The following is a 13,754-nucleotide window of genomic DNA, read 5'->3' on the forward strand; positions in this document are numbered from 1 at the left end:
AATAAAAAATTCAAAAAATCTTCAGCAAAACTTGGATTGGTTGAAAAAATCCTTAGACTGGTCGATCCAGTGCCTGGACTAGTCGAACAAAAGTTAGGACTAGTTGAACAAAAGCCTATAAACTTATACAATGACCCAAATTTAATATGTAATTAACATAACCTAACCCATGGTCAATCTAGGGTCATTCATACCTTAAATGTGAGTTTGAAATATTGAAACATCGATCGCTTCGGTAACTCGATTATCTTGAAGTATGTGAAGCTTGATGTTGTAGTCTTGAACTTGAGTATGAGCTGATCTTGTGTTCTTAAGACATAAGGTGGTGATCTTGAACTTTAACTTGAGCTTTGAATTTCTGTTCTTGTACTTGAGCTTGTGTTCGATCTTTGGAAATGTTCTTCAACTTGAAAATGTAGAAGAGTTGATGATGGTGATCTTGAACTTTCCATCTTATCATAACATGTATTGACTCCAAGTGTTTTGGCACAACAAAATTTAACAATACCGGGTGCTAAAATTACAACATAGCATTTACAATCTCCCCCTTTGTCAAATTTGTGACAAAACTAAGTAAAGATTCATGCACCAGTTTATAGACATTGTAAGGCAATGTTACTATTACTCCCCCTCAATTCAAGCAAGGTGATTTATAGTGTAAGGCCCGTATCCTAGCCCGTACTATTTCAGAGGCTTCCACGATCCTCTAAGTTGAATTCTGGTGACTCGTGACGTGTAGACTGCATTTGCACACAACCCTGAGTTATGTCCCGTATTCCAGAGTCGGCTCAACTCGAGACTTGTATCCTAGTGACCGTGTCGCCACGGTTTCGATGTCGAGTCTTGCGCGTCGAGGAGATACCTATACTAAAAGATGTGGGCCCACGTTCAGTTCGAGAAAAACACAGTGTGTTTGCAATCCCAAGAGAATCTCTACAATATGTCCCATCAATCAATCAATCAATCAATCACCTTATGTCAAGTACAAGAGCAACCCTAAAGTCAACTCTCTCTCACCCTCTCTCATACACACCCATACATGTCAAATACACCTATTAACTCACATCCATCACTCACATCACTCACCTCTCCCTTACAACCACCATTTCTCTCTCTTTCTCAATAAAAAAAATTTCAAGTAAAAGTGGTTAACGTCCAAGCTCTTCCAAGGTGAGAAAAGGTGTTGTGAGTGGCCCACTTTCTACCCCAAGATCCATTATCCTAACCCTTATTTCTCATTATCTTCCATCAAAGAGGGACATAAGGAGATCAGCGTTCCATCGGACCAAGAAGATCGAACGGTGGGTGATTCTATAGGCCGACCAGTCCAAGAATTCCTTGATCAGTCCTAAGTTTATTACTGTTTTCAGAAATTTTTGTTATAGCCTCGACCAGTCCTGGAGACTACTCGATCGGTCGTGTGAACAGTGCTCGACAAGTCCTGTAGGCTCAACTCAAAGTCTAACAACTAAATTGGGTTCCACATGACTAGTCTTAAACAGGACTTGACCGGTCATGGAGACCACTCGACCGATCGAGCAGACCCTATGACTAGTCATGGAACGGCCTTATCTTATCGCGCCTAAATTTTAAAAGTTTGTTGATCCTACGACCAGTCATGTCGACCTCAGGACCAGTCGAGAGTGTGATTTTTGCAATTATAAATAGAGCATGAATTTCAGAGTTTGATATTGAATTCAAGCAAAATCAATACGCCACTCTGAGAGATAAGTTAGTGATATTCTTAAGCTATTTAGTGCTTATTATATATTCTCATTAATTAGCTTTCTTTGCATTTGATTTTGTATTCTACATTTCAATTTTATTTAAAAGAGGGATTAAAGTATTCCCATTTATTGGAATCAAAATCAAATCAAGCTAGCCCAAGGTGATTAATTTATAACCAATCTAGAATAGAACCATTTCATAAGTGAGTGTGGATATTGAACTTCTACGTTGAACTTCTACTCCGATTTGGTTCTTCCGGGCTGCATCAAAAGGAGAATATCCAGGTATTTTATAGCTTTATAAATTCTTTACTTCAGTTTCATTGAGATTGTGCTAGAAAAATCTCTTTATTTTGGTTTGTCTGAGGTGATCCAGAAAACTCAGAGTGTGGGGTTTTTGAATTGTGTAAGCCCACTTAAAAGACACAATTGTGAGGGTTTTAGGTGAATCTTGAAAAACCTATTTTTATAGTGAACGCTAATATCCACTGTATGAGGATATTAGGAGTGGAGTAGTTGTGTGTCTATTGTTTAACAGTTGGTGTACACACAAGTGAACCACTATAATTCTGTGTTTGGTGGATTTGTGGTTTATTTTTCTTTATCTTTTGTGATTTAATATTGTGGGATGTATTTGTGGATGTGAATGTTGTAATCTTTACATTTCAACATTGTGTGGTAAATGTTGTAATAGATTAGTTTCTATTTCTTTCATATCCTCTTCAGTTTGATTTTTTGACACTCACCCACGTTCTAGTAAGGTTGTTCTGCCATAAACCATTGGTTTTTGGTGTTAGGTTGTCCTTAGAACCAAGTTCTCAATACTACATTTTTGAGGTTGTTTTACATTTCCACATTGTGGTTTGTTTAAGTGCTATCTTTACTTAATTGTTTAAATTTTGCTGTTAATTTTTTAATTTGGCATAGTCCTATTCAACCACCCCCCCCTATAAGACTTAATAGCTCGACCTTTTCATAAACCACCACTTGGAACCTTTAACCTATACCAATGAATAGATAAATAATATTTTACTTAGGCTAAATCAGACCCCACATGATCAGGAAGTGGATCCCAAAATGTGCCCAGGCATGGTTGTGTAGGAAATTAAAGTGCCTATGTTTAGCCCTGTACTAAATATTACGTGTGCACAACCAGTTGGTCCTAGCTTATAGTTTTTGAACTACATATATAGTACAACCAAGGGCACCTAATGGGACAATGAAAGGTGGTCTTTTGTGACCATGGGACGCACTCAAGATTGGGCCAAAATTAATTCTGCAGTGTTTCCTACACATTTCCTCCAAGTACCCATATTTGGGACATCACCATAAATTGTATACATCAAACCATTGAGGATCGCCTTATACCTTTTAAAGCCCATACGTAGAGCCACTAGATGGATCCTTCTTTTCACCAGATGTGGGTTCAACATCATCATAAATCTGAATTGAAGATGGCTACAAACTAGCATTTGTGCAAAAATCCGTTTAATGAAAAATTTGTGTGGGGCCACGTCAGTGGGGTCCACCACCTTCCCAAAGCATTTAATGTAAAATCTAAACTCTAAAAAAAAAAAATAACTCTCAGATATTGTAAAATCTAAACCTTAAGTGGGCCATCTAGTTTGGGTTATCTTGTATGGGCCCTACCTTTCATGTAATGAGGTCCACCTACTATGTTTTGTAAATGGGTGTTGTATAATTAGTGCACAAATCTTGCTGTCTAAATGTTCTCTTAAGACATATGTGGCCTTAGGCCCATCTAAATGATGCAACCCTAAGGCCCAGGCGGGCCCAACATTAAGAGAAATCATCGGGGAATGAGAAACCCATAATGGTAACCTTCATTGAGCCTGTTGGGCAAGCCCATTGCCTACTAGGGCAACATGCTTTTCACACTACCTCTACTCAAGTGGACCACGATTAGAGAGACCTATTTTACAATGCTTAAACTGGATAATTGGGCTTTTCCTTGGCTTGTTATGTATGTGGCTAGTAGGCCTAATATGATATCTGGCATGAAAGATGTTAGCATGTTATCCTTTATGTTTGAGATTGTGCATTGTTTTTAGTTGGTGTAATGTGTGGCTCCCACTTAGTTGTGGAACTAGATCCACACCATTGAAAGCGTTGTGGTTGGACATTTATGCCCTTGGGTTGGCCTATTGGTTCACCAAGTGGGACTCACACTTGACCTATACAACCCCATGCCTTGCATGTAGTTCAAGTCTAGTGTGGAAGTCACACTAGGTAGGACACACCTAGTGATGGGTGAGATGATGATACATGTATGGTAACATGATAATGATGATTATGAGTTGTTGGTTGAAATGATAAATATGATTTAATGGATGGTGAATTATGGCATATGTATTGATGATGGATGAGTAATTATTTGCGTTACTTATGACATTGTTTATGTTAATCATGAAGTGAAAATGATCCTCATGGTAATGATGATGATATTATATATTCATATGCATTATTATCACTTAGATATCAAGCATGGTAACCTCATGCATGACAGACAACAAATGCCTAAGGCATGTATGATAGTGATGGATGATGGCCATGATATTGACGATGCCTGTGAATCCTTCCATGATGTCTACTTTATGAACATGCTTTCATGATGTAGGTTGTGATGATGAATTTGATGTTGAATGATGTTATGATAACAATGATGCATGTGAGAACTTGTGTACCACCATAACCTATGCACCTTATGTATGTACATGCTATGTGAGCCCTGGTGCCCATTTGTTAAGTATTCACAAGAGGTATAGGGCCTCAGTGTGCTATTGAAGACACTTAAATATATGGACCCTCACGTCACATTGGCTATTCTTGTATCTAGGCCGATTATTGTTTATATCTGATAGTCATGCTAATGTACCTATTCTAGTAGGACACATTGAGAATATGCTTAATATAACATCATGATACATGCTTATATGCTTATACGCATCATTTGCATGCTTGTTATGAGGAGTGATTGATCATAATATGTGTCATTAGGCTGAGATGTTTATGAGACTACTTGTGAGATGGAGTTGTCTCACATGAGCGCGGTACGTGCACGATTGCTGCATGACTGGATAGTGTAACTCATGCATCTCGCATTTATCTGACATGATTACTATACGCCCTAGCGACATCAAAGCCGTAGCATCCGCAGGCACAACGTGGATAGAAGTATTGAATACCGAAAATACTTGTTCTAGCACGAGGTTGCCATAGATGTACCAGGTTGAAAGTCCCCAACCCTTATAGTACCGGAGGATGCTCCAACTTCGAAACCGAGTGGATACATGAGCGCATGAGGGCCGGATATCAGTTGGCCACATCTCTCACTGTGTCGTGGTCAATTGGAAGGGGGTGTGGCCTTACCCGCCCGAGTGAGGGGGCAATGATTAGGCTGAGTCTGACCCAGCTTGAGGAATGGATCCACTATCGACGAGCCGGGCCCGATATTGGTAGGCGGATTGTGAGGTCTCTTCCACTTATCCAATTGTGTGCTTAGATGGGGCAACAAGCTGGTGTTAAGTGTACTAGACCCTGATGATTATCCAGAGAAGAACTATACTGATATGTGGATTCAGATGAGGCATTACATGCTTGAGCTGCATCTTGGATATGACATTTGGCCAGGTAGGCCTTGCATCACATAGACTTGGCACGGCTGATAGCATTCATGTACAATACTGATATTGTGACATCCCATTATTGTTACACACATGGGCGGGCACACGTGGGCAGACACTAATGTAAGCAGGGCATAAGGGCCTGGGCGAGCTACCAGTGGTTGGCAGGGTACTGTGCTGGTAGGCTATTGTGCATACAGTGGGGCAGAACCTTGTCCCACTTCGGAAGCATTATGGTAGTTATATGTGGACTTGCTAAGTAGGAGTTGCATACTAAGCATTGGACTCATTCATTCAATCATTCACTATCCACTTGGGCTGGTAGTGCGCAACTAAATTATTATGTGAACCTTCGCTATGGCCATAATTTCGTTTAAGTATGCGACCAACCTGAGATCATGAGTTTACCACAATGAGTCTAGCTATCCAAATTTAAGTATGGGCCAAGTTTGGATAGAAGTCCCTTGTGATGGACACCATAGCTTGTGATACCATATACTATCATCCCGACTCCACATGCCAGCTCTATCATTGCCCTTCCATCGTATGTCATATAGTAAAAAATGGAATTTAATTATCTTGTTCATGATGATTGACTATTTTAATGATTCATGGTCGCTTGTTGAGTGACATGCCTATTATTAATGTCATGTTCATGATAACCTATGTAGTTGTACGACATGATTAATTGATAATCAACTCACCTATGATAACATGATTGGTTGATAATATACCTATGGTTATTTTGGGTGTCTTTTTGGGAGCACCCTGATAAGAAGTGTTTTACTCCTGACACGCAGTAGACTCACAAGCTGTGGTTTGCTCCTATGTATGACTTATACATTTTGAGGATGCATACAAGAGCTGTTGGAGTTTGCTATTATTTTCTTCATTACTGTTGAGCTGTTATCTGTGACATGTCGAACAGGTTCGTCGCTTCGATATGCATGGATACCATGTACAAAATGTGTAATCGCTTAAACAGATTAACTGTTCAAAAAAATTCACACTGAAAATCCTCCTTGTAGGACCCCAGAATTGAAATCTGGCATATGGGTGTCGGGAGCCGAGAATGGAATACTATGGAGGCTGTCAGCGCCAGATTCGGTGATCGAGATTTTTGTGAGCTTAATTTCTGAGTTTGGGCCTGACTCATCGATAGCGGACCCATTCCTCAAGCTGGGTCTGACTCAGCATAGTCATTGCCCTCTCATTCGGGCGAGTAAGGCCACACCCCCTTCCAACTGATCACAACACAGTGGGAGACATGGCCAACAGGTATTTATCCCTCATGTGCTGATGCATCCACTCGATATAGACATTGGAGCATCCTCCTAGTACCATAAGGGTTTGGGGACTTTCACCCTGGGACATTTATGATGCCCCCATGCTAGTAATAACTATTTCTAGTATCCAATCTTGCCATCCACGCTATGCCTGCGGAGGCTACGGCCTTGACGTCGCTAGGGCGTATAGTAATCATGTCACACAAATGCGAGATACATGAGTCACACTATCCAGTCATGTAGCAAACCTGCGCACACCGCACACGCATGTGGAGCAACTCCATCTCTCAAGGACTCCCATAAACAACCAGCCCAATAGCATATGTTATGATTAATCACTTCTCATAATAAGCATGCAAATGATGCATATGAGCATGTATCCTGATGTTATACTAAGCATATGTTCAGTGTGTCTTACTAGATTAGGTATACTACCATGACTATTAGATATAAACAATAATCGGCCTAGACACAAGAATAGCCAATGTGACATGAGGGTCCATATATTTAAGTGTCTTTAATAGCACACTGAGGCCCTATACCTCTTGTGAATACTTAACAAATGGCCACCAGGGCTCCTATAACACGCACATACATGAGGTGTATAGGTTATGGTGGTACACAAGTTTTAACATGTATCATCATTATCATAGACAACATTTAACATTAAATTTATCCTCATAACATGTATCATGCAATCATGTGCATAGAGTACATAACATATAAGGATTCACATGCATCGTCAATATCATGGCCATCATCCATCATTATCATACATGACCTAGGCATTAGTTTTCTGTCATGCATGAGGTTATCCTTACATTCACCAACATCATATATTTATCATCATCCATACATCAAGCAAAACATAATTATCTTGTCCACAATATCATTACGAGAATCAATACGTGCATTATTATCACTTGGATATCAAGCATGGTGGTCAACTAGCACGTTTTGTCATCATGCATATGAATATATAATATCATCATCATTACCATGAGGATCATTTTCACTTCATGATTAACATAAGAAATGTCATAAGTATTATAAATAATTACTCATCCATCATCAATGCATATGCTCTAATTCACCATCCATTAAATCATATCTATTATCTCAACCAACAACTCACAAACATCATTATCATGTTACCATACATGTATTTTTATCTCACCCATCACTAGGTGCATCCTACCTAGTGTGACTTCTGCACTAGACTTGAACTACATGCAAGGCATGGGGTCGTATAGGTCAAGTGTGAGTCCCGCTTGGTGAATCAATAGGTCAACCCAAGGGCATAAATGTCCAACCACAATGCTTTCAATGGTGTGGATTTAGTTCCACAACTAAGTGGACTTCATGCATAATGCACAATCTCAAACATAAAGGATAACATGCTAACATCTTTCATGTCATATATCATATTGGGTCCACTAGTCACATACACAACAAACCAAGAAAAATACAATTATCCAGTTTATGCATTGTAAAATAGGTTTCTCTAAGTGTGGTCTACTTGACTAGAGGTAGTGTACAAGGCGCGCTACCCAGTGGGCAATGGGCCTACCCAACGAGCTCAAGGAAGGCTACCATTGTGGGCTTTTATTCCCTAACGATTTCTCTTAGTGTTGGGCCCGCTTGGGCCTTAGGATTGCATCATTTAGATGGGCCCAAGGCCACTTATGTCTTAAGAGAACATTTGGACAACAAGATCTGTCCACTAAATATTTTACAAGTTATATAACACCCATTTACAAAACATGTTAAGTGGACCTCATTACATGAAAAGTAAGGCCCATACAAGATAGCCCATACTAGATAGCCCACTTAAGGTTTTTAAGCCCAACAATATCTAAGAGTTATTTTTTTAGAGTTTAGATACTGCATTAAATGCTTTGGGAAGGTGGTGGACCCAACTGACGTGGCCCCACATAAATTTTACATCAAACAGATTTATGTGCAATGTTGGTTTCTGACCATCTTCAATTCAGAATTATGATCATGTGAGACCTACATCTAGTGAAAGGAAGGATCTAACTAGTAGCTCTATGTATGGGATTCAAAAGGTATAAGGCGATCCTCAATGGTTTGGTGAGTACAATTTACAGTGATGGCCTAAACATGGGTACTAGGAGAAATTGTGCAGGAAATATAGTGAAGAATTAGTTTTGCCCCGATCTTGAGTACGTCCCATGATCATAGGGGACCATCTTTTAATGTCCCATCAAGGGCCCTTGGTTGTACTACATATGTAGTTAAAAAACTATAAGCTGGGACCAACTAATTGTGCACACGTAATATTTGGTATAAGGCCAAACATAGGTACTTTAATTTTATGCACAACCATGCCGGACCACATTTTGGGATCCACTCTCTGATCATGTGGGGTCTGATTTAGCCCGGGTAAAATATTATTTATCTACTCATTGGTATAGGTTAAAGGTTCCAAGTGGTGGCCTACTCATATCTCCAGCGTGTGGTCTACTACAGAGGCCCAAAGTTGGTACGAAACACAAATATCAGACAGTTTTCAGCAATGGGGTCTGTTACAACTTAGGGCCCAATTTCCAAACACTTAGGCAGTCATTCCTAACAAAAAGGTGAGACATCCCAGCTCACTTATATAAGGATTAAACATCCCCCAAAGTAGGACCCTTAACTACAGAGTGTGGGGCTCACTACAAAGTGTCAAAGAGGCCTACATGCAATATAGTCAAGTACTTAGATAATTTCAGCGAACAGAAAGTGCAAAGGAAATGAAATAGATCCAATGGCAAGTGGAGCCCACATGCTAGCAAACCATAGATAAGAGACACACAAAAATATACATGGGTTTCCAGATTGGATGAACTAATAAAATGCATAAATCACAAGTGATCCCACACCCAAGTGGGTCAATAAGAGGATGAATGTTATGTACAACATATATCCAACATACACATCTAGTAGCACACGAAATATATTGATCAAATCTCTATCATCATATTCTCTATTTGAAAATCCAATCCAATGGATGGTTTAGTAATACATCATTTAGGTTGTGTATAGGTTTCCAACCATACAGAGTCTTGAATCCATCTGGAACATACAAAACAATTTAAGATTTATCCTTATAGAAGTATCTATCGGTTCAAAATTTTCTAAATTTTATCATGAAAGAATATGATCATAAGGACCATACATATGATTGTTTACTATCTCAAGTAAGTTAAGAACAAATATTAAATGCATTTGACCATTGATGAAACAGTTGCTGTTATACCGTTGGAAAGCCAGTTCGATTTTCTACGGTTGAGGCTTATTATATACCGTTGGAAAGCTAGTTTGATTTTCTACAATTGAGGCTTATTATATACTATTGGAAAGCTACTTCGATTTTCTATGAATCCAATGGAATGTAAATTTTTAATACATTCACTAAAGGAATTAAAATGGGTCTGTTATTGGCAAATCGGAATCCTGTATGTGCTATTGGACAACATCCAACTAAACTTGATGTTACGGATGATTGGACCAATGGATGTCTACCAAAGTTGGTTCAGAGTTAGTTCATATTGTGTTTCATATTATTCCCAAGTTTCAACTCTGATCTTAATATGTTCAATTTTATATGATTTTTAGAACTTGCTGTCCTTTTTTTTTTATAAAAGGATTACATGTGAAGGTTGTGGATATGATGTTCATCATGGTGGACCATACTGACATGTGCCACTTTGCTGACCACCATAGCCATAAATATATGCACATAAGAACTCCACACCAGTGGGGCCCACACATATCAAGAAAATAAAAAGAGGAAGAAAGAGGAGGATGAGGAGGATGGGAGGAGGGGTGTAAACTCACCTCAATGGATGGATGGTTGGATGATGATGTGTGGTCCACTCCCTCTAGGTTTAATGATGGGTCACACCTTGGCCCCACTCTCTCACTCTCTCTAAAAATCTCAGAATTTTTCTAAGTATAGGAAAAGAATAAGTGCAAGAGAGCTCCTACTCTTATATAGAGAATTGAGGGTTGAGGTGGCAAGATGATGTGGCAAGTTTATGAGATCTTATTGGTGCTAAAAGTGAGGTGGAAGGTGATGTACAGTATCGGTAGTGGATGGATGAAGTGGATGGTGCTAAGCATGCATTGGCCAAGGTGGAAGAAATCTATACATACATTGGCTAATGGATGGATAAGGGTTATGGTTGTAGGTGATGCATGGTTGATGATGAAGTGGAGTGTTTTAATTGGTTGTTTGAAGTGATGTGGTATAAATCAAGACATGCATTGGATGCATATATAGGATGAGGTGGACATGAGTCGTGATTAGTTTCTATGGCATGGGGAGAGAGCTAATGATGAGTTTTGGGATAGAATCCAATTTTGTCTTATTGTGCTGGTCTTATATGTGCTAGCTTCTTATTTTGTCATGTAGCAATTGTCCTCTTTGTTGGTAATTTTCATGTTCTAAAAGTAGGCTTTAGGCCCACATGGGCTTAAGTCAAATGGGCCTAATATAATAAAGGTTGCTTGTATTATAGGATACGTAATTCGGGCCGTGGATTCGATAGGTCATATCTAACTAACGGAGCATTGGATTGATGCGCAGTTTTCACTATTGCGATTGCAACGACGACACAATCCACATGATAGAGGTATAAAGATCATCTAGAACAAATCACTTAGGTGAATTTTCTAAGTGCACTAGGGTGCAGTGTATGGTCTATCAATGGTGCAAGTTGAAACACGTGTGCATATGAGCGATGTTGCAAAAGACCGGGATCCTACATTTTACCCACCTTACAAAAAATTTCATCTTCGAAATTTCTAACTAAGGTCATATTCAATTGTGTTAAACAAATAAACAACTGAATCCCAAAAATCGTCGTATAATCACAATTAATTCATAGCATCTAACAGGGCACAATAATAAAGAATACCTTAATTGAACATCAAACAAGTAAGAATAATAATCAAAGGATGAGAGTTCTACATTTATACTCATGTGTTTTACGTATTGGGATAACTAAGTGTTCCTAGGTTTTCAAACATCAAAGTACACACAGGTTGCCCTAGGATCTATTGTCACGTTGTTTTGGCTACACGAAATTTGATAATGAAAGTGTGTTAAAACAATTTAGCACTTACACGCACAAACGTAAATTCTTACAAGAATTAAATCCACCTAGAATGCACATGATTCATGTTAACTTGGCTATTAATAAATTTGAGAGCTTGATGATCTATGTAGAGAATGAACTCCATCTGAATTAAGTATTGTTGTGAATGGCTTAGTGCCTAGACCACTACATAGAATTTGAGCTCATACGTCAACCACTTTTTATGTGCATCACTAAGCTTTTCAATGTAGAAGGCTACTGGCCCGCCTTCTTGTTACAAATATCTCCCATTTCTGACATATGAAACATCACATTCAACTTCAAACAATTTATCAAGGTAGGAAGTACAAGAACAAGGGTTGTAGATAATTTGTGTTTGATTTCCTTAAAGCTCCTATCATCTTCGTCAGTCCACCGAAATGGTCATTTCTTCATACAATCTATAATTGGTGACATAATGGTGTTAAAATTCTTCACGAACCAATGATAGAATGTCACCAATCCGTGAAAACTCCATACCTCAGGAATGTTTGTTGGAACTAGCCATTCTCTGATGGCTCTCACTTTTTTGTCATCCACTCGGATGCCCGTAGACATTATGACAAAGCCCAAACATAGCAGGCTATCAGTCAAGAAATTGTATTTTGTTTAAAAAATTGAGATACAAGTTGTTTTTAATGAGCCTTTAAAAGACTTGTTTGAGGTGTTCTATATGGCCTACTTCATGTTGATTGTATATCAAAATATCATCGAACTAGACCACTACAAATCGCCCAATGAATGGCTTTCGAACTTAGTTCATCAACCTCATGAACGTACTAGGCGCGTTCAAAAGACAGAAGGACATGACCAACCATTCACACAACCCTTCATTGGTCTTAAAAGATGTCTTCCACTCATCACCTGACCATATCGAACCTGATGGTAGCTGCTCCTTAAATCTAATTTAGAAAATAATTTTGCACCCTCAAGTATATCCAATATATCATCTAGCCGTGGTATGGAAAATCTATATTTTATGGTAATCTTGTTAATTGCTCAGCTGTCGACACACATACGCCAACTTTCATCTTTCTTAGCAGTTAATAGGGCCTGTATGGCACATGGGCTCATGCTTTCTCGGATTAGTCCCTTACGGATCAATTCTTCCACTTGTCCTTGCAGAATATCACACTCCTTCGGACTCATCTGATGTGAGGACGATTGGGTAAGCTGAACCTAGGGACAAGGTCAATATGGTACTGAATATCTCGAATGGGAGGCAATCCATCATGAAGGTTGTTGGGCCAAATTTCTTTGAATTCATTTAGCAAGGGTTTTGGTTTCTCATAAATGATACTGGGATCGAATTCCTTCCCTTTTATAATTAATGCATAGGATTGTCCCGTCTCTTTAGATCCCTCTATTAAGTCACATATGGTTAAGAGAAGACAACCCTCCACTTTAAAAGTTTTGGTGGCTCTTCTGGATCCATAGTAGCTAATATGTTTTCCAGTCATCCTTAACGAAAATGTACAAATGATCTCATCCTTTATGAGTCGCGTCACGATCGGATTGCCATGGTCAACCAAGTAGAATGTGACAAGTCTTCATACCAACAACGTCACATACTACTTAGTCCTTATAATATTTGCTAATTGAAAAAGATATTGTGCATTATTCAGTTACCTTCGTCTCACTGACTTTCTTAATCCAGCCGATTGTATATGAGGGATGCCTCTCTGATTTCAGTTGCAATTTCTCCACCATGACCTTAGAGATGATGTTCTCATTGATCATACTGTGGATGATCGCATCACAAACTTTTCAATTTACCGTACACCTAATTCGGGAGATGTTATATTGTTGTGGTTATACCTCCTTCATTGGTGCATATTATAGTTACCACATGATAATCGCCATAGTCCTAAGGAGCCCAATCTGTCTCATCTGCTTCATCCTCTGCAGTATGCTCTAATCCATCAATATCTACATCTTCATCAACATTTT

This window comes from Magnolia sinica, chromosome 3 (assembly GCF_029962835.1).
Source record: "Magnolia sinica isolate HGM2019 chromosome 3, MsV1, whole genome shotgun sequence".
Lineage (NCBI taxonomy): Eukaryota > Viridiplantae > Streptophyta > Magnoliopsida > Magnoliales > Magnoliaceae > Magnolia > Magnolia sinica.